Genomic DNA, 22,702 nt, shown 5'->3' with positions numbered 1-22,702 from the left:
CATTGTAGCTGATCTCCGCTGCCCAGCCCACCAAGGAACCATCTCAGTCCAGCCCGAGGAGACAAGCAGTGAGCTCCAGGCTCAGGCTGACGCACACTCCGCTTTAAATAAAATATATTGAGAATCGGACCCGAGTGAATGAACCACGGCCGCCACGAGTCTCAGGCAGTCGGGCCCAGTGTCAGATTAGCAGAGCACTGCACAGAGCAGAGCAGTGACATCATTTGAGCTCGAGGTACAGCTGGACTTTAATTATTTGCATTTTGTCATTTAAGTTCAGCTTGCTAAACCTAACTGCAGCTCAGAGGGCATCAGAGGCGCTCCTTCACGGGGAAGTACATGGAGCAGCAACAGTCTGCAGTCACAGGCCTCACGCTGCTTCACCAATACTCTCAGCAAACAGCCACGTGCCCCCAGTGGTAGTAGGCCTGGCCGAGGCTTGCTACTACAGGCAGGCCACTGTAGTTATCCTGGGAGGTAATGTTCTAAATCCAGGGCTTCCATGCCTCCCTGCATGGAATAAACCAGTAGTTTATTTTAGTGATTTTGTGAAAGATGACGATACTGTGTATTACTGGATAACAATAACATGATAACATGATAGGATTTGATTGTTATGTACCTTTCCGATTTTTATCTCTATTTGAAGTGAACAGTTGGATAGTGATATATATATATATATTACCTACTGGCGGTCGCCAGTAGGTATATATAGTTAGGATTTTTTCTCTATGGGTTTTTTGAAAATTCTATGTCTAATAACTTTGGCGTTTGTGGACGGAATTGGCTGAAATTTTCAGGAAAATGGCACATTTTGTTTCTGAGCAGCCCTTGAAAATTTGGGGGGGGTTCGTCAAGGGGGGGCCGAGAAAAAAGGGGGGTCCCAAAACGTGTTTTTAACATTGAGTTTTCCATAGGGCGGTTGGCCTCACTTTTAGCCCGAACGGCTGAATGGATTTGCACGAAACTTGGCAAAATTGTAGGGACTGGTAGCCCGATGTGCCTTTTGTAGGTCTCAATATATGTGCTCCAGTGGATTTTGAGAAATTAACGTTTAAAAAAAGATATATATCTGTAACAGCGGACCAGGCAGCGCTCCGGTTCGCGTACTTTACGCGCAACGGAGCTTTGTGAAGCGAAGCTGATTGGTTCTCCGGCGTCTGTCAACATTCCAAAAAGTCCGTAGCGGCCGCCATCTTGTCTCTCGGTAGGATCGAGAGACAAGAGGAGGTCAAAACAAAGGGGGAAATAACTATAAGGGGGCATAGTAGATCCTCGCTGACCCCCTAGGTTTGATGTGGAGGTTTTAAAAGGGCCCCGCGGGGCAAAAAAAAATAATAATAATAATAATCGAACGGCTGAATGGATTTGCACGAAACTTGGCAAAATATTAGGGACTGGTAGCCCGATGTGCCTTTGCTAGGTCTCAATATATGTGCTCCAGTGGATTTTGAGAAATTAACGTTCAAAAAAAGATATATATCTGTAACAGCGCTCCGCTTCGCGTAACGGAGGTTTGCGAAGCTGATTGGTCATTCTGTCACTGGGCTATAGTTGGGCTACATCTGGCTGATATTTGGGCTACATTTGTTTTTTTGTGTGTCTGGCGGCCATCTTTGGGCTACATTGGGCTACATTGGGCTTCATTGGGCTTCATTGGGCTACATTGGGCTACATTTGGGCTCCAACATATATATAGGCCAATGTAGCCCAATATATATTTTTCAAAGTTAATTTTCGTAAAAACCACTGGAGCATATATCTTGAGACATAGCAAAGGCACATCGGGCTACCAGTCCCTACAATTTTGCCAAGTTTCGTGGAAATCCATTCAGCCGTTCGAGCTAAAAGTGAGTCCAACCGCCCTATGGAAATGAAGGAAATGAATGGGTAATTTGTAATTAGCAAATAGCTAATCGCAAACTAGGAATGGTAAAGAATCGCTATTTATTCCTTAAAGTTCGCTATTTAGGAAATGCAAAAAACTTTGATGATACATATGGCGGTTCATCTCTAACAAGATAAGAAGCATAGGGATACATTTATGATGACTGGCGCATCACCAGGGATGTGTTAGTCATTCTGTGCCGCTGTTCCGTCACCTATGGTGTGCTGCATTTACAATGCGGCGCATCATGGGGCAAAAACAGCACAGATGCGTGATGTATCTGTGCCGTAAAGGTGGCGCATTGCTGGAGTTGTATCGCAAGTGTGATGAAGCTCCAGCAAGGGTCGGGGGTGCCCCTGTCGCAGGGTTTCTGTTCTCACACAGAACTGTGGACAGAGGATTGGAACCTCGGCGAATTAGGGTGTCCCAAAACTCACGTTAGTAATCAAAAACTCCTTAGCAAGCTAGGTACAGTGTCACATTGGATATAACAAACTCTCAATGTTTAGACAATCCAGAATATGAACTTATAGTACCTCAGGATACGTGGAACTCATGAACAGTCGGTCGTTATATATTTCTTAGAAACCAGAACATGGAGTTAAGAAGAACACATGTGTATTTGAAATGTTTATTTACTAATGCCGTCTTCTCAGGCGTAGTATCTTAGATAATAGAAGTACACATATTATCAGTAGCAAAATTACCAGCATAGTTACTAGTACATAAAAAGCGAATGGTGACAGTATGTTAACATGCTGTAAATGAATAAGAGTTAGCAACACTTATAAGCAGCCGCGGGCCGTGGAGGGAGTTACGGTGGGGCAGGGAGGCGGGGAGGGGGAGGGGCAAGGTAGAGAGGGCTCCACCCTGCTTCTCCCCCTCCCCGCCTCCCTGCCTCACCGTAACTCCCTCCACGGCCCGCGGCTGCTTATATCTCACCCTCCCTAATACACATATTATATTATTTGCTAAGAAGGTCTCTTTGTGTTGGTTTAGGGCGTGCCCATACTTTAGTGTCTTAGATTTGAAGGAATCACATCAGCATACACCAGCTCTCTCTTCCTGTGAACCGCATCAACTGTTGTATATGTGTGTTCGGCAAAGCAATATAAAACTCGCCTCATGCCCAGAATTGGCAGAAGTTGCACTTATGTTAGGAGTATGAAGTCGTGGAGATCAGACCTCATAACAATTCTGTATCGTGTTGTTCTTGAAACTTTAGCACTCGCTGTACAGATATAGTTTAACAAGCAAAGCAGATAGTAGAGCAATAACATATTATTCTCATGTAAACCACGATGAACTACTAGGTGGAAAGCTAAAGCAACAACTAAGTGTCGTGTGCAGAAGTTGCAAAAAAGGAAAAATGGCGTTTAAACCGGTAATGAGCCCATGCTAACTTAACACGGTGTAAAGATATCCAGGACCTAGATGACACCTCCTCATGATCCGGAAACGAACTGAATAAGATAATAGAAGTGCCATCTCATGAGAGCAGATTGCAAGTTTATATGTGGACGGTCCGCAAGGTAAAGCATTAAAAACTAGGAAAATTTAATGCTAAAGAAAAATAAAACAGCCAAGTACTTTATCGAGTCTTAAGCCAATAGGCAAGGTAAATAATAAAAACTTGACAAATAAGTCAATGAATTGTCAATGAAATGCTAGTACTCAGCATATCAAACATGAAAAAGGTCTATGACATAACTGTGTATGCAAAATAAGCTGCAACAGCCTCCAATAGGAAGTCACCGTCTTCATCCGAAAACAGTTCAGCCATCCAATTTAAAAGCGGAAAAGAACATACGTGCTCTCCCAGCACCGGATCCTCTATCACCATCAGAGGACAGCTCGGTGGGTTTTCAAGAAAGCTCTGTTCCAAGAAAGACTGTGCTGCCGCCAGTAAATTCCAGGGACCAAGTAGTCCATGCATCAATGCCACAGCCATAATCCTTTCGCCAGGACAAACCAACTCGTGAGTAATGATAGGAGTCATCAGCTGATTAAAGTCGACGTCAGGAGAAACCGGTCCGCAGAGACACAAATCAATGGCCCAATCGAAATCACAGGTCAGGCAGTGAAATACAGGCTGGACACAGGTGAAGTAGGAGAATCGAAAAGATAATCCATATGCCGTGCTTAATATCGCCAACGGCATTGTGCCATAATATTCTAGCATGCGATTGCGGAACAGTGTCAGCAGCTGCAGGGTGGGAGGTTGCATAGGAGGGACATCCATATTTAAAAATGTAAAAAAGCACAAGAGCGTCCGCTGGTAATGCAAGTAAAAATGCCAATCCACGAACCGGAGTGGAGAAAATGGAATGAAAGGAAGCAGGGATGACTCCAAAGATTTTCTCAAATGAAGTCACGAGACCACTGGTAACAACTTTAAAAAAGTGCGCCAGGGTCTTTGTGGAGGATGCGTTAAAGATAGTCGGAACCATCTTGCTGAAATTGAAAGGCAAATCTGAATTAAAAGTATTCCTTTTATCGTAACAGTAAGTGAAAGGGTTATTTGCTGCAGAAATGTTCTATTTCCTCCCACACATGAACATAGGGAGTTTTCAATCTGGCCACAAATACCAACCTTGGGACAGATTTCAACGGCATGGCAAGAATAAGAGCTCTTTTGTCTCAGAGAGAGGTGGCCTTGAGTTCGGCCCGTGAAACTTTCGTGCTTCACATAGCGAACACCCGTACAGAGGTGCAGACCCTTTTCAATTAACTCAGAACAATCTTCATTATTGAGCATCAAATAACTACCATTTTCCAACAACTTGAACGTGGGGATGATAGCAGGAACTGGCGTGCCTTGCAACACGCAAGCCATATTTGGTCGGTGTTTGTTGCATGAACCGTGTAACTGTATGTGCCTACACATTAGTGAATGATCTGGCGTCTCAGTGCATTCCTCTCCATTCAGATAAACTTCTTGATCATCTTTGAAACATCTGTATGTGTATGGAAGCGACCAGACCTCATGAAGAAAAGCACTACCTAAAGGTTCATAACGACCTATTGGTATATATTTCATACAATTTGAAAACTTATATAAAGCAAAAGGCAGCGTTATTAAACCGTGGATAAGGCACGTTGCCAAAAAACCCGCAATCCTCTGCTGATGATGTCACTGAGCATGTCATGAATGATGTAATATGTGACATCATCAGCAGTGGATTACGGGTAATAGTATCTCTAGTTTACTCCCCTATAGCTGTCTTTCTTTTAACATAAGTGTCTGTTTCCTTCCCTTATACTTACTGTTTTTGGTTCGCTTCTAGTTCGCGTACCGGCGAGCGAACTGGGAAGCGAACTAAGAGAAATAGAGGTTGGCACAGTTCCAAATATTGTACCAATTTTTTAATAACGGGGAGGTAGTTCTGAAAAGAACTTTTTTTTTATTGTTTTTGTTGTTTTATATTTTTTTTATTATTTTTCGGAACATTTTTTTACTTTTTTTGAATTTTTCTGAAGTTTTATATTTTTTTGGGTTTTTCTTGGAGGGGGCAATGAAAACGATTCATTGTAAAGGGCTCAACAGGAGCAACAAAACAAAAAAAGAAGTATTTATTATTTTGGGCGTTTCGTACAAACTTGCATATGATAGTCAATAGCTCTGTTGATCAGAGTGATGCTTTTTTCTCCGTAGGAAATGAATCCATCGCAAAATACGCAGGTGTGTTTTACTTCACCAAATTTCATTTGTATATTTGGCACCATCTCCCTGCCCTCTGGTCCCGTTACTTCCGGTACAACAGATCTTCTGGCCATAATAGGGAGATTATCTAGGTCGTTCCGAAACTGTGCAGCACTGTAGTTGTTAGGATGCCACCTAGTCATATGGCGATGCATTGTGTAGTTTCCGAAACTGTATTTTTTCTCGGTTCCTCTGGACAGTCTATCTTGACATATAAGGCAAGTTACGTATCTTGCATTTACTTTTTTCTGACCTTTGGGAATTTTAAAAAATTGCCAAATGAAGTTTTCTTTCCGGTGAGACGTCCTGGGCTGCTCAGGCAAAAACTGCCTCTCTTCGTGCTCGTCGTCCTGTTCCTCTTCTTCTTCTTCTTGTTGAATTATAACTTGAGCAGGTGGTCCACTCTTCCTTGGATGTGGTGGAGGTGGTGGGGAAGCACCAGCTGAAGCTACTAAAGAAGCCATTGCTCAGTGATCACAAAGGGTCTTTCTCTCACAATGATGAAAGTCAGAGTGAGGAAAGAAGGAGGGATTTTCATCATTTGGGAAAAACAAGAGTTCTCAACCAATCAAAAGTGTTCATTTTAGATTATATGACCTAGTCTTACATCATTAGGAAACCAAAAGTGAAATGAACCAATGAAAAGTGTTATTACCAAGTCATTTCATTTCAAGAATCTTTATTCGGTGTTTAGAAAACACCATAAAAGCACACATATACATACATAAATGAGCAAAACATTAAATCTTAATCAAAAACATGACACCATAGAAACACACAAATATATACACAGCTAAAAGAAGCATTAAATCTTTGTCAAGATCCTTGTACATGAATACAATAAAAATCCCAACATACAGGGCCCTAAATTTAAAATATAAAATCCCTGGTCGTTCATTCCTCTCCCTTCCTCATCCTTAAACGAACCGCCACCTTAATGAAATTCATAATACAACATAAGGTTAGCGGATCAGAAGCTTGTTGCAAATAAACTAAAGCATCCATAGCATGTTCAAGTTTAGCTTTTTTTAGTATGTCTACTAAAAATCTGCGCCTGGGCATAGAAAAATAGGGGCAAAGCAAAGTAAAATGAAGGGAATCCTGCGGAGACCGATTGTCGCAGCCGCAGGGTCCCTTCTGCTCAATAGACATGGTAAAACCTGGTGGAGAGGCCAACATAAAAGGAAGTAAGTTCAGTCTGAAACGACACATAAGAAATCTGTCCTGTGCATTATGTACAAGATACAGATAGGGCTCCATACCCTCCACACTCTTGATCAAGTTGTAAGCCCTCACAGACTTTTTCTCTCCTTCAACCTCCGCACGACATTCGGTTTTCCACTCTAGGAAAATTTCCCCTACTTGTTTTTTGTGCTGTGCTAAGATGGTTGTGGGGTTCCTGAAAAAATTTCCGAACCCTAACTCTTCAAGAGTGTTTCTCACATATTTGAGCCAGGGGATACGCATACAATGAGTCCTACTCAGGCAATCCAGTAGAATTTCTCTGGTTAAATATGCGTCTGGATTTGCCCAAATTTTTAGCCATGCCACAATTGGCCTCAATTTTAATGAGTCCCCCAGGTATGGCCTCCCTAGCTCCCTATGAGCAATATATCCAACAGTACTGGGTGGTACCCTCAGGATAGATTTCATGTGTCTATTCTCTTCCTGTTCAATACTAGCCGTATTCACAAAGCCCCAGACTTCTGCCCCATAGCTTACTTTGGAACATGTTACAGAGTCATACAGGATCATCATCTGTTCCGGGCTCCACCTGCCCAGCCTCCTGCCATAACCAGCTATGGCCCCATTGGAGGCAATCATTTTATTACGGCGTTCTTCCACCAGGGACTTAAATTGGAGAAGACCATCAAAGGTTACTCCGAGATAGGAGAACGTTTTAACCTCCTCTAAGCGGTGGGTGCCTATTGTATAAACTGATTTCGAGGAGGGTTTTTTGCCTGCCAGGAGCACATAAGACTTGCTTAAGTTGACAGATAGGTCCAGGTCACTCATAAAGTTGACGAACCCATCTATCAAGATTTGCAAACTTCGGGGTGTGCGCGCGAGCAAAACCGCGTCATCTGCATAAAGCAGGACTGGGATTTGCCGCGACCCAATCCTTGGAGAATCTGCTTTTAGACCCAAGAGTGATTGTTCTAAGTTATTAATATAAAGGGAGAACAAAAAAGGGGCAAGGATGCAACCCTGTCTGACTCCACTTTTGCATGGAAAGGACTCAGTCAATCCCCCCTCCCTGTTAAATCTTACTGTGGCCGTGGTGTCGGTGTGTAGCTCTCTTAAGATGGTAATTAGACCGCTCTCAATCCCCAGACCTGTCATCATGTCCCACAACTTCCCTCTATTGACGTGATCGAATGCTGCTGCCAGGTCCATGAAACCCATATAAATGGGCTCATCACTGGCCAGAGTGTATTTGGCAGTCAGCATATATAGGTTCAGGCATTGATCGCTGGTGGACCTCCCTGCCCTGAACCCATATTGGGTATCAGAAAAGATGTTATTCTCTTCGGTCCACTCTGACAATCTATTCAAAATTGCCCTTCCCAAAAGTTTTGCTGAGACGTCGATCAGGGAAATAGGCCGATAACAACTAGGCTCATCCTTATTGCCCTTTTTAAAAATTGGCACAATAATTGCTTTGGACCATGATGGGGGGAGACCACAGGAGATAGCGGCATTTAAAACCCTAGTCATCAGGGGGGCCCATAGATCTATATTACTAAGAAAGAGGTCCGGGGGGATTCCATCCGGGCCCGGGGCTTTGTTCTTGGTTAGGCTTTCCATCCCTACAGTGATCTCTTTAAGAGTAAACACTGCCGGTGGTACATGGCTTTGGGTTACTGGTAGTTCTACAAAGTTACCTGAATCATGATTGTACAGACTCCTAAAGTGGGTAACCCACTGCTCCGGTAGGATATTAGTCCCTATTTCTGGAGAATCATTTTCTAAAAAGGTCGGATTATTAATGATTCTCCAGAACCCCGCTAAGTCCCTTCTTTCCCCAGCCTCTCTCAGATCTGCCCAGGCATCTGCCTGCAAAGCAAGTTTCCTCCTTTTGGTCTCTTTTCTATATTTATCTCTGCTTGCCCTGATTTTTTGTGGGTCCCGTGGTTTTAACTTAAGAGAGCATTTCAATTCCCTCAGTGCTTTAGAGCAATTCTGGTCAAACCACCGGGGATTGCCCAGGTTACGTATGGGCACATTGGTCCTCAACAGCCCATCTATCAGATTTGCAATGTGCTCAAACTTTTCTAATAATCTTGCACCCTGTACTTCCAGATCCAAGCAGTCATTTATGGCCCGGAGACCCATGTTGCTCAAGTTTTTATAAAATTTTGCCCCATCTATTCTAGACCACTTCAGTCTCCTGCCTTGATCAGTGACCCTCTCCCCTATTAGGCGGTGGACATTAGGTCCTCGTCCCGCCTTGTATATGAACGTTAAAACAATCGGGTTATGATCACTAAAGCAGTTCCAATCTATCCCTGCACTAATGACTTTGTTGACCAGGGATCTTGAGACCAAAATATAGTCTATAATAGATGAACAGCCCCTACCTTTAAAGGTTGGTGGGAGTGTGCCGTCCGGCTGTGGGCCTATCATATTGATGGTATGCTCTAGGTCGTACTTCAGCCGGAGGGACCTAAGAGTGTCTCCAATAAGTGAGTGAGAAAAATGAGGCCCCTTCTGAATTGGGCATTGCTCCCAATCTGTATTTGCTTTAACTAATGCAGGACAGAGATGGCAATTAAAATCCCCCGCCACCACCAACCCATGGGATGGGCCCTTGTTCTGAGATGCGATTTCTTGTCCCAGCCTTTGTTCGAGTTCAGACAGTACCGGGGTGAGGTTATTTGCTGACTCGGTGTTATACAAATTAAAGACAGAAAACCGTAGCCCCTTTCCATGAAACCGGACTGCCTGGATCCCGTGTGAAGACCAATCTGGGAAGGACCAAGTGCCTGGAAGATCTAGATCTACATAGAGAGACAGGCCACCCATAGCTCTTCCAGAACTAGACTTTCTCGCAGGAACAAAAAAACACTTGTAACCCTGCAAGTGATAGTTATTCTCCACTGCCCATGTCTCCTGTACACATATAATATTAAATTTCCTAATGTACTCAGCCCATTCCTTGTTATGAGATTTACCCGCTATGCCAGCTATGTTCCATGAGATAAGTCTCACCTCCGCTCCCCTCCGTTCCACTCCCTCCTGATCCCTTGATCTTAATTCCAACAATTGCCCTTGAATTTCCTGTTCAGGTACCCCTCCTATGTTGTTTTTAACTGTTGCCTCCGATTCAACACACATTAAATCCCCCATGCCAATCGCCGAAATTTGTACATCCTTTAAACTTAGCTCCTCCCATGTTTCTGCCAGATCGCCCTTTTTAATACAGCCATGGGAGGTATTATCTGTATGTCAGTCGACCCCCTCTAGACCATACAAACAATTAAACTGGTTATGAGTATAAAAGGGTTGTTCCGGTCGGCCAACTATCGGTCTGGGGTGTGAGGCTTGATGTCTCCCCCTCCTCCCAACCCTCTCCCAAGTATCATGGGTTTGGGGTTGCTGAAATGGGCCCGGGTTAATTGGGAAAAAGAACGACACATGGAGGGTCTGGATGGTAGATTCCCTCGAGCTATTTTTACCCTGACATATAAACTCCACCGTGCCTGTATCCCTAAAACTCACTAATATACAATCCCCTTTTATAGATTTTTGTGTTCTCCCCACCCATGGTACCCTTCTTACCATTATTATTTCACTATTGAAATGTGTCGGAAGGGGTCTGTTTGTATTTAACCACTTGATTACCCTACTTTTCAGGGCACAAAAGTCCTCCCTTTCCCCTTCCTCAAGTGGGGGGACACCCGCCATGACTACCGTAAAAGCGTTAGTCTCTGGGGGTAAGTTAGGTCTGCGTGGTCTCAGGGTGAGCTTCATTAATGGGGTTGGGATAGTGTTACCTACTGGCAGTGCCGGGGGAACAGGTCCTGGCGGTTGGGTGGGCATATTGGCAGGGGGAGGTTTAAATGTGACAGGCTTTTGTCTTGGGAGTTGTTGTTGTGAGGGAGCCACGTTCACGACTTGTGAAGGGGCTGGGGTAACAACGCTATTTGCCGTCAATTGGGGCACTACAGTAGGGAGAATGGGATCAGATTGTGCTCCCTGTCGGCCAGCTTGAGTTTTCAGACTACCTAATGTCGCCTCCAAAATGGTTAGTCTGATCTCTATCTTTTTAATACTCTCGCTGATCGGCAATAGCAGGGACCTTAGCAGGAATTCTACATTTCCAAGCGGGACAACAGACAAGGGAATGTTAGCAATAACCGCTCCTGTGTCTTTTATCGTGCCAGGAGCTGAATCTTTAACAATGGGTTTTGGGTCTAAGACCACCGGTGGTTTTCCTCCCGGCATTGGGGTTTTTAGGGACTTGCCAAAGTCCGAGTGTAAAACCTTTGGTTGACTCTTCCCTTGGTTCCCCTTAGATTTCCTCCTACGCTTGTTGGGGGGGGGTCCAAAAACTACTTGAATGTTAGACGGTTTAGATGTAGCTTTCCTCGGTTTAGGGGCCGGGGGAAGTTGGGACACTAAATCAATTCTCGACCTAATAGGACTCGGGCTATTGCCTGGCACTGAACTTATAACTGCCCCTGGTGAGCTATTATTACAATCCCTCAACAATAATGGGACATCATCAATTCTAGACAGCTCTTCCCTGGGTGTGAGAACTTGATCTCCCAGGAGGGTGTTTTTCATATTATCAATTGAGCGTCTCCGTTCGGCCCTTAGCCTAGACAGGTTACACTCTTTATCCCCCTCCCCTGCTTGCCGAGTAAAGTATTTTTCAAGAGTCCGGTTTTTGGCTACAACTGGTTTCGATGGGGTGCTCTCTCTTACCGGGGATGGCATGGTCTTCGTAGTAAGTTCCACTCAACCGGGGGATCTGAGTCAATAAATAAACTAAAAAGTAATAATCCAGAAACAAGAGATCCAAGAGAGTGGGCCCAGCCCGGCCTCCTGCGGCCCCGGACGGCCACAGACGGTCCCGCCCTTGTCCCGGGCTTCTCCCGGCGCCCTCCCGCGCGCTCCCGCGCGGCGGTGATACTAGCGTTCTTTTCAATAAGTGTAATTGGTGAAGGGGCGGGGCTTGCAGGGAGAGCGGCCCAGGTGGTTGCTGATGGGCTGTCAGGGACTCCTGGGATAGCGAGTCCCTGACTACACTGCTCGCAGCCCTGCAAGACTCACAGCGCCTCCACCTCCCGCACAGTCCGTCCACAAAGCGCCCGGTCCAAACAGCGAAGCGGGACCCGCGGAGCGGGTCCGGCAAGAAGTTGAGGCAATCCGCAGGAAGAAGGGAAGGCTGCCACACCACAGCGGGGAGCAACAAACAGCAGGTGAAGCACTAGAGGGTCCCACAGAGGCAATGAAGCGAAGGGCTTTTCACTCGTGAGTGAGGGGGCGGGGCTTGCAGGGAGAGCGGCCCAGGTGGTTGCTGATGGGCTGTCAGGGACTCCTGGGATAGCGAGTCCCTGACTACACTGCTCGCAGCCCTGCAAGACTCACAGCGCCTCCACCTCCCGCACAGTCCGTCCACAAAGCGCCCGGTCCAAACAGCGAAGCGGGACCCGCGGAGCGGGTCCGGCAAGAAGTTGAGGCAATCCGCAGGAAGAAGGGAAGGCTGCCACACCACAGCGGGGAGCAACAAACAGCAGGTGAAGCACTAGAGGGTCCCACAGAGGCAATGAAGCGAAGGGCTTTTCACTCGTGAGTGAGGGGGCGGGGCTTGGCTTGCAGGGAGAGCGGCCCAGGTGGTTGCTGATGGGCTGTCAGGGACTCCTGGGATAGCGAGTCCCTGACTACACTGCTCGCAGCCCTGCAAGACTCACAGCGCCTCCACCTCCCGCACAGTCCGTCCACAAAGCGCCCGGTCCAAACAGCGAAGCGGGACCCGCGGAGCGGGTCCGGCAAGAAGTTGAGGCAATCCGCAGGAAGAAGGGAAGGCTGCCACACCACAGCGGGGAGCAACAAACAGCAGGTGAAGCACTAGAGGGTCACATGACTTGCTGTGTTTACGTTAAGCGCTTTGCAGGGCCTCCCGGTTTGCTTCCAGAAACCTGCGCTTTGCGACTCGCTTCGCGTACCAGTTCGCTAACGTAGCACGTCATATGACGTATCACGCGACAACGTGAAACGTCATGCGGACGGGAGGCGTCACGATGTTGTTTTCTAACGCGGCACTTGCGGTAAAGAAACGTTTACCGGCTCGCGGTCTATTTCGCGGCATCAAGGTCAGCTAACGGGAAGCATCCCGATTCGCGAAGCGGGAACGAAGAAAAAAAAATATTAAAAAAAAAATTTATTCATAAACATATAAAATATATTTTTGGATTTAAAGAAGAATACATTTTACAGCTACAGATATTAGCTGTTAAAAAACCAATGAAATTCACAGAAAAAACCATAGGTTATAGACCATATATAGTTAGGAATTAGCATTTACAAAACCTTGAAAATTCACTGAAAAAACCACAGGTTATAGACCATATATAGTTAGGAATTGGCATTTAGAAAACCTTATTTTACTCACACAAAACCATTGAAATTCCATATATAGTTAGTTGCACTAACTATATATCGTGCACCCGCAATCCACTGCTGATGATGTCACATATTACATCATTCATGACATGGTCAGTGACATCACTGATGACATCACTGATGACATCTCAAATGACATCACTGATGACATCACTGATGACATCTCATTTGACATCAATGACCACATCACTGATGATATCATTCATGTGACAATACAATGCATCTCCTCACATTTTAATATAACCTCTGTTTCACCCAGTGTTAAAAAGAGAGTATAATTTTTGAAACCATTGACACACCAATACTAGTTACTACATACGCACTCACTGATTGCTACGTCTACACACACCTTCACTCATTCACCCATACAATCATTCATACATACAATCACTCATCTTTACAACACTATCATATGCACTCATACACCTATACAGACACTCACAGTCTGCTACTCATCCATGGAGTTACTCACACACCTAGTCAGTCCTGTAAAGAATCAATGACACTTCCATTTTCTTGTCTATACAGTTAAACATAGAGCACCTTACATTTTCAAACATATACTAACACATACTTACCTTCTTATACAATCATTGATACAAGTACAGATTGATCTGCACAGAGTCACACACCTCCCAGCTAGCCACACACACACTCAGTCTCCCATACAAATACTTGGGCAATCAATCAATAACCCATATAGTTACTCATATAGCTACTGATCAACACATGCAGCAGTTTACAGAACAACAGACATAATGATGCACAAATTAAGACAGTTTAGTCACTAACCCATGCAGTCAGTGAGACACATTTAATCACTCACTCATACAGTCAGTCATGCACCTACTAAATCCTTCGTCCAGACACTTACACATCCACTCATTCTTCAATATGTAAGACATATTTAAACTTTATAGAAACAAAAAATCACTGGATGTTGTTATCAGTGATGTCATCAGTGATGTCATTTGAGATGTCATCAGTGATGTCATCAGTGATGTCACTGACCATGTCATGAATGATGTAATATGTGACATCATCAGCAGTGGATTGCGGGTGCACGATATATAGTTAGTGCAACTAACTATATATGGAATTTCAATGGTTTTGTGTGAGTAAAATAAGGTTTTCTAAATGCTAATTCCTAACTATATATGGTCTATAACCTGTGGTTTTTTCAGTGAATTTTCAAGGTTTTGTAAATGCTAATTCCTAACTATATATGGTCTATAACCTATGGTTTTTTCTGTGAATATATATATATATATATATATATATATATATATATATATATAGATATATATATATAGATATATAGATATGTGTGTGTGTGTGTGTGTGTGTTAATGACAAAAGGGTTATATTGCACTGTAAAATTATAAGTTTAAACCTGTGTGTTCAATTTTACTCGATTGTGCATTTTAGGAAGCACTGCTGAACTCAGTCAAGGCATATTCGTACATTCAATGCAGGTATTAGTGCATTCTAGTCTGCGCACTGTTTTTCATTGAGATCCGTTGTGCATGTGCGTATTTTAATTAAATGCAATACCCAGTAGATCTACAAACCACTAAACAAAGGAAATATGCAATTGTCAATAATAAGATCCTTGGGTAACGCAATTCAGTGCATCTTCCACAAAAGAAAAATAACCTACTGTTTGTTGTTATACACTGATTAAAGCAGTGAGTAAATATGGTAAACCCATCATGCCTGTTCAAATGCCCTCTCAGAAGCAAGGTCAACAAACACGCTGTATTGTTCATTGTTTCACAGTATAATAATTCGTGTGAAAAAAAAATATAGTACCATTCATTTTGGGAGATCAGAGCGTGCTAAGGGCTATCTAGGACTTTGCCCTTGTGTTCTGGCTTTATTTAGCCCAGCTTTGGGAACCCAGGCTATTTCTAGGCGCTGAGAACCGTTACATGGACGATTTCTCAGTTTCTGCACGTGATGAACGCAGAACATTGCATTTTCTTCTCCAAGGTATAGGCATGCACACACCCTGAAAAGAGTCGGAGGATCCCTGGAAGCATACATAACCCATGCAAAAAATACAAGCGCTCGCCGTCTGTTAGAAAAGTGTGGGTTTGGAGCTGTATTTTAAGCACCCACATAATTCTTTATTTTAAAATGTATCATTAGCAGTTTGTGTCAGTCAGTAACTGGTTAACATGCCTCTTCGCAGCAAATCTGAATATTAGACTAAAGTACCACATCACAAGTGACTGCTGTCCGTTCAAGATAATGCTTGAGGTTTTTTTTTTTTTGTCGATACAGACTGCAGATTTCAATCTCTGTTGCTTGAAATCTGATGGAGAGAGACACTTCAGAATGTCCGCTGTTTTCTTTCTTCCCCTCAAGAAACATAACCTAGAAAAACTGGTAAACTTATACAGTTGCCTATCCAGGAGGAAATGGATATAAAATCTGTAATGCAGTTTTAGAGTGAAACCAGAGACGAAGTAGCGGGTATGATGGTTGGGCTGGGGTTGTGCGGATGGGGAAAAATCTTTCTTCCCCTCCAGTGATATTCGCACTATCGGCTCTGAGAACTCTCCCCAGGGACACGAGAGTCTTGGCTCATTGTCTTTGTGCGGTCGCTGTCACTCCAGGCAGCTGCAGAAATGCATAAACAAAAGTGTGGGAACTGTGATCCAGAGTATTGGGGGGCGGGGGTGTTGGTTGGCAGAGTCGGAGACCCGCACACGGACAGCGGGAGGGGGGACGACACACGGACAGCGGGAGGGGGGACGGCACACGGACAGCGGGAGGGGGGACAACACACGGACAGCGGGAGGGGGGACGGCACACGGACAGCGGGAGAGGGGACGGCACACGGACAGCGGGAGAGGGGACGGCACACGGACAGCGGGAGGGGGGACGGGCGCACGGACAGCGGGAGGGGGGACGGAGGAAGGCAGGACAGCAGCAAGCACTCACCAGAGGTCGGGGCAAATGACAAAATAAGAGGCGGCCAAAAAAAATAAAACACACGCCCACAGCCGCATGACGTGCTAAAAGGGGCAGGATGAGAAAAACATCGCAGGAACGCCCACGAGTCGCCTCGGACCATGACGGACAGATCTCACTTCCAATGGCTAGCCTCCATTTATGGAGCTAGCCAATGGAAGTGAGAGGCGGTGACCAAGCCACATACTCTTCTCAAACGTTTTCGCCCTGCGAAAGTCTGCTACGCAGCTTTCGGCGAGGCGAAACCTAAAAAGGTAGAGCTCAATGCTCCAGGGTCCTGCTAGCAGGAGCCGGAAAAAAGAACTGAAAGTAAAAGGCCTTTGGCTGTGCATCCTGAGATACCGAAGGTCGCTGGAGAGTTCCTTAAAGGCACGGTATCCTTTATCCAGACACATAATGGCAGCCTATGGGGCTGGTCTGTCCAACCCTTCCTCTCTATCATGACAAAGGATTTTTGTGAAGGGGAGTTTTCTAGGTGTGGAACTTTACAAAGTGTGTAAAATGTAATAATATTTGGCTATCTTTTTCACTTCGAGATGAAGTGCTGGCCAATGTAACCTTGTAATTTTAGGCTGCATTAATCTTTCTTTGATTTTCTCTTAAGTGTCTATGCAGGACTGCAGAAGAAGACAACTTAAGAGACTATTTCGATTGCTCCGGGGTCCACGCACATGGGCGGGACTATTCACAAGATTATGACTATACACAGAGATCCCCTACTACAGAACGGTGTATTCAGAGAACTCTCATTGGCTAAGGCAAAGTTCGGGATTATATTGGGTATAAATAATGTTTGTGGAAGTCAGCACCAATTAGTTTGTAGGCCATGCTTCAACTTTTTAATTGAGACATAAATTCAAATAAAATTCCTGTACTTTAATGATATATTCATTGAATCTTGGAGTCATGTAAACAAATACACGTACGTATTACCTCTGAATGATATATAGATGAGATATAAAACAAGTTGGAAAAACGATAAAAATAGGTATAAATGGTACAAAATGCATATTTTAAATATTTAAAGAGAATCATCAAATAATAACAAAAAACAGAGTTACTCTAGTATTCAAGTTCAGTTTGACTTTAGTAAGCAGGGAGAATCATGCTTTCTTACCTTACTGAAGCAGTATTGTGTTAACCGTGAGCAGACATAAAGGCTGGAAGAATAGTTATGAGGCATTGGAGCTCCTTCTTGAGGATGTCGCGCAGCCAACTTTAAATGAGTCAAATCTCTTAGTATAAAACAACAACAAATGCTGTCTATGGTTGTAGGGGCTCCAAATGGCATAGAAGTTCTGACAAGGCAGGTTGTAACATCTAGAGGCAACTGACAGTGATGCTCAAAAGGGAACGTAGGTGGCTCAAAGTCTTCAGCTCCAGGTGGTGCTGTCTAGAAGTCACTGACCACATGCAGGTACCTCTTGTGGCTGCAAGCCGATGCTAATCAAGCAAGCTTTAATTGGGCTGTGGTGCTAATTCGACAGGTACCCTCTTAGTAGCTTGAAGTTTGTAAATGTAGGGGTAAGTTAAAAAACAAAACCACTGTACTAATTTTATTTACTTCAGGGCTCGTTAAACCAAAACCATGACCCCTTTGTCTAGTAGTTTCCTCTCAGCACAATCTATTATCAGCTTCTAGAGCACTGTGGCTCCTCAAAGCAAGTCCCTTCAACAGAAATACTATTTTTGGAAAATAGATCCCAATATCCATGTTCCCCTGAGTCAAGAAACTGACCGTCCGAGTTGTGAAGAAGAGTGCTGGAGGCAAACTTTTAAAGTGGAGCATTAGTAAATTCTCCCACAGACTGACAGATGGGAATAACTGCATACTGCATGCAGATCGGTGTTAATGTCTTCATCTGCTACTTGCAGTGTCTCTCCATGCAGTGGCTCAAATGGAGGTTTTGAGGGCTAATCTTGTTAACCATTGGTAGTGACCCCTAAACCAATGTTAGTAAAATCCCCATGCTGACATTCCTACATTTGTGTTAATATGATACAATTCCTGCCTTGGGAATTTGTTTTGTGGCATTAATTGTGTCCCTGAATTCCATGTGCTTAAAAATCAATGTTAGGACACATTCACAGCTTTGTAGAATCCTCCTCTACTTCCTAACTTCTCCACTGTCTCTCTCAGGTCAACCTACCACAGCGAAGGGCTCTTATGGGTCTTCGTGGCCTGCACTTGATAGGGGGAAGAGTGTCGTAGAGTCTACTTCAGGAGCATGTTCCATTAGTAGTCCTAAGTCAACTCCGCAGTCCCATCCTGTACACTGCATGAGAGCCCCTGTGAAGTAGATGCTGGAGCAGAGACCAATTATGTTTGAAGAGTAGGTACTTCCATGTTTGTCACCGATTGTCATATTTTATAGCTGCTACAATTGCAATGGATAAATGTAATCTAACTTCAACACTAAACTGTTCAGCCTAGATTGCCCTCACGCTGTAAATTTTGTTTTGATGTGATTTTACAATCAAAAGTTACAAATCAATGCCGGTATTTACTAAGGGTTGAGTAGCACTGTGCATGTCGGCTTTTATAATAGCAAGACGGTAAATTCACACAAAAGGTGTTCTTCTCCTCTGACTTTCTACCCAGGGGCTTTAAGAGATCTAGGAGAGTCATCTCTGGCTGAAGCCAGGTGGCTTCTGTAAATTGTACATTGTCTACATCGGTTTAAGAGGGGCTCTTATGTCTGTCTTTTTGCTAGTACGCAGTGTCAAATAAGAACATACCTGTGAATTCAATAAGGGAATATAATTCTAATGTGTAGTACTAGCCAAGAGGCATTGAGGTTTATTTATTAGAGACTAAAAACCGTAGATTATAGATAACGTATGGCCAGATGCATCAACCATTCATTTAGCGATTTCCTAATTGCGAATCCTTGCAATTCGCCATTAGAAAATCACAAAACGGATTGCATTGAAGTGTGTTTAACAATTTCTGCGTTTCCTAGGGGATCGCAAATGACCTACCTCAGGAATATTATTGAGGGAGGTCGCAATTTGCGACCCCCACTAGAAATGGCAAAAGTCACAAAGATAGTGGCCTTGTGGGATCAGCAGACCACCATGTCTGTGATTGCTTTTAAATAAAGAATTTGTTTTTTTAATAAAAGAAAACAGGATGCGTTTAAAAAAAAAAAGTTTTCTTTTAATTTTTTAAGAGCATTGGGACCACCATTGGGAAAATGATTTTACTAACACTCACAAAGGGGAAGGGGTTCCTTGGGGACCCCTCCCCATTTGCGAATGGATTACCACCTACTTGAAGTAGGTGGTAAAATGCGAATGTTTTGTGACCGCATTTCGGTCGCAAAACATTCATATATACTGATGCGATTCAGTATTAGGAAGGGATGCCCTAAACAACGCCTCTTCCTAACAGCGCAGCACAATCCCATTTTGCAATTCGGTAACATGTTACTGGATCGCTAAATATGCTTTGCTACATCACAAAAGCATTTGTTTACGTTCGCAAATGTCCGATTCGCAGAATTAGCCGGTGCGTAGGCTAAAAAGGCTTGATATATCTGGCCCTTAGTTTTTCTCTACTATTTTGTTTTGAGTTTGAGAAATATTCAGATTTATTGTGTGCATTTTTCATGCTTCATCTCTTCCTTAAAGTCCCAAACCAAGAAAAGATGATTGTGCTGTAAAGATACTCTTTATGCATGCACAAATGTAAAGAGACTTTCAGAATATATGCTATTGTTGCAGATCATTTTCCCCAATGGACATTATGCTGACTTAGTCAACAGACCTTCTTGAGGTTTGCAGGAACTAAAAGAGATTTTTCAATCATCCTCAATGGATGAAAAGCCCTCTGAAGTGGAATATTCGAGGGATACTGGAATGCTGCTATCAAGAGTTCTGTTTAAATTAACAGAGTTTTCCTGATGTATAATACTTAGGGGTATATTTGCTAAATGTTCTTCCAATGCAGGGCAGCAAGCAAAGTTGCTGTGCTTCATTGAGTGAATGGGAGAGAGCTGAACAGCACCATATCTACTAAGACAAGGTGCTCTTCAGCTCTATACCTCTGCTAGTGCACTGGAAGGTGCCTAGCACCAACACAGGCACACTTGCGCCATTCTGCAAGGGTGCCTGTGTTACAGCCAGGATTGTGATTGTGCAGGAAGGAACACCTTCCTGCACATAAACAATCTTAAGAGGCAATTTCCTCTTTCTATGCGTGATGCAAAATTCACCACGCACAGAAAGAGCAAGTAACAATGAGAAATAAACATATTTATCCATGTTATGCCTCTTTGTGGCAGGCGCACAATGTTGGCACAATCCCAGGTTTACTACCTTTAGTAAATCTGGGATTGAGTCAGATTCTAATAATGGATACATCCCATGGAACGCCTACCACAACAAAATATAAAGAAGTGAAGCACAGCGCACCGTAACCTGCTGCACTGCGTTACATTTCATGACAAAGCCCCACAAGACGGTGTAAATAACCCCTTATGGGGCTTTGTAAATACCATTTAAGGACTTGTGATACTTTGGGGCCCATTATGATGTTGGGCGGATTGCCCCCGCCAGGCTGGCTGTAGCCACCGCCAACCTGGCGGGGGCAATCCGCCCGACATCCACACTGTTTTCCCCCTGCCATATTAGTATGGCGGGGGGGACCTCGGCGGACGGAAAGACCGTCCGCTGCTTTTCCGCCCCGGTCGCCTTGCGGCCGTGGCAGAAAAGGAATAATATGGTGGCGGTGTCAATTAGACACCGCCAGCCATATTACGATGGGCCTGGGCAGGTGCCTTTGCCACGGAAAGGCATGCAGTCTTCACTTTGGGGGCCCCCTGTGGGCCCCCAAAGTGAAGGAGGGGTGGGGGTGCACACGGGGGGTACCTGTGGTACCCCACTGCATTTGCATATACAATGCAGTAGGCAACGCGTGGTGCCTGCCGCATTGTGTATGCAAATGCATACATGCATTTATGGCATTGTGACGTACGGTGTAGAGAGCACCGCCCAAAACAATGTTATAAATGCAGGATGCGGCCGCCACTGTGGCGGCCGCATCCTAATACCACCCACGGGACCCCCGCCCTTATGCTGGGCGGTCCCTAGTCCCGATAGGATGGCGGGCGGACTAAGTCCGCCCGTCATCCTAATGACCCCCTTCGTGTCGACTTGCGTCACACAAGCAGCACAAGTCCTTAATTAATCTGGGCCATTGTTTTAGCACACACTAATATCATAGTATAACATTTTGTAAAAGATCAAGGCCCAAATTTACTAAGATTTTGCATCTGTGTCGCATCACTTTTGGGAGCAACCCAGGCGTAAAATTAATGTTGGGATCTACAGAGTCATAAAAATTCAGATTTGCGTGGCTTTTTTGTGAGATTTTATACCCAAAAGTAAAGCAAGGTAGTGCTATGCACTGCCTTACTTTAGCTTGCATCTGAGAGGTGTTACATGTGTGGACCATGGGCATTCCCCTTCATTCACATATGCATTTTGATGCAACCCATATTTACTAAAGTCAGTAAACATAGGGTTGTGCCAAAATGGTGCACTTACCCAAGGCTGGGGTAGCGAGGAGAAATATATTTATTTCATCTTGTTGCTTCCTCATTGCATGTGTGCTTCATTCTGCAGCACACATACAAAGAGTAACAAGCCTCTAAGAATAATCTTTGTACAGGAAGGTATGCCTTCTGCACAAAAACTATTCTGACCACAACTGAAGCGCCATTGTGCAAGGGTGAATGCTTTGGGCGCTAGGCAGCCAGTAGTGCACCGGTGCTACGAGAGATCAAAACTGCACATATCTGCACTCTCGTTTTGACACAGTGCAGCATAGCAACTCCTCTTGCTGCGTAGAGTTGTGTCAAAGTTTAATAAATCTGGGCTCCAGTGAAGTCATTGAAACATTCACTTGCAAACATGATGAAAAGCAAAACACCAAGCTCCTGAATCTTAAAATACCCCATCGAACCTATGTACTACTAATTTCTCAGGGGGGGCTAGAATAGATCCAATTACACTTGGAAACCACTGTATTTGAATGACCCATTGTAGTCATTCATGTACTTAGTAAAAAAGCTCACAATTGGCACAACAGCATTCCTGTGCTATGATAGGACTTAGGTATAGGGTTCAGTGCAAGAAACCCACTGCCACAATTAACTTGTAAGAAAGTTCGAAACTGACATAGTTGTTCTAGCTTATTTTAACATAAAAGTGGCAGCACCTGAATCCATGATCATTCATCCAATTTGAGTAATTAAATCCTAGAAACTCAAGAGCACCATGAGCCCACTAAAACATTGTCCACCTCCACTCCTGGAAGAAGGTAAGGAGCTTTGAGCAGCAGGTACCCTGATGCCCGCGGGCACGATGAGCCCACAGCACCGATTGCCCACTTCCACTCCTGGAAGAAGGAAAGGAGCTTTTAGCAGCCGGTCCCTTGACACTATGGCACCATGAGCCCACTGCACAGGTTGCCCACCTCCACTCCTGGAAGAAGG

This window comes from Lissotriton helveticus, chromosome 11, assembly GCF_964261635.1.
Source record: "Lissotriton helveticus chromosome 11, aLisHel1.1, whole genome shotgun sequence".
In the NCBI taxonomy this organism is placed as follows: domain Eukaryota; kingdom Metazoa; phylum Chordata; class Amphibia; order Caudata; family Salamandridae; genus Lissotriton; species Lissotriton helveticus.
Note: the sequence above shows the minus strand (reverse complement) of the source record.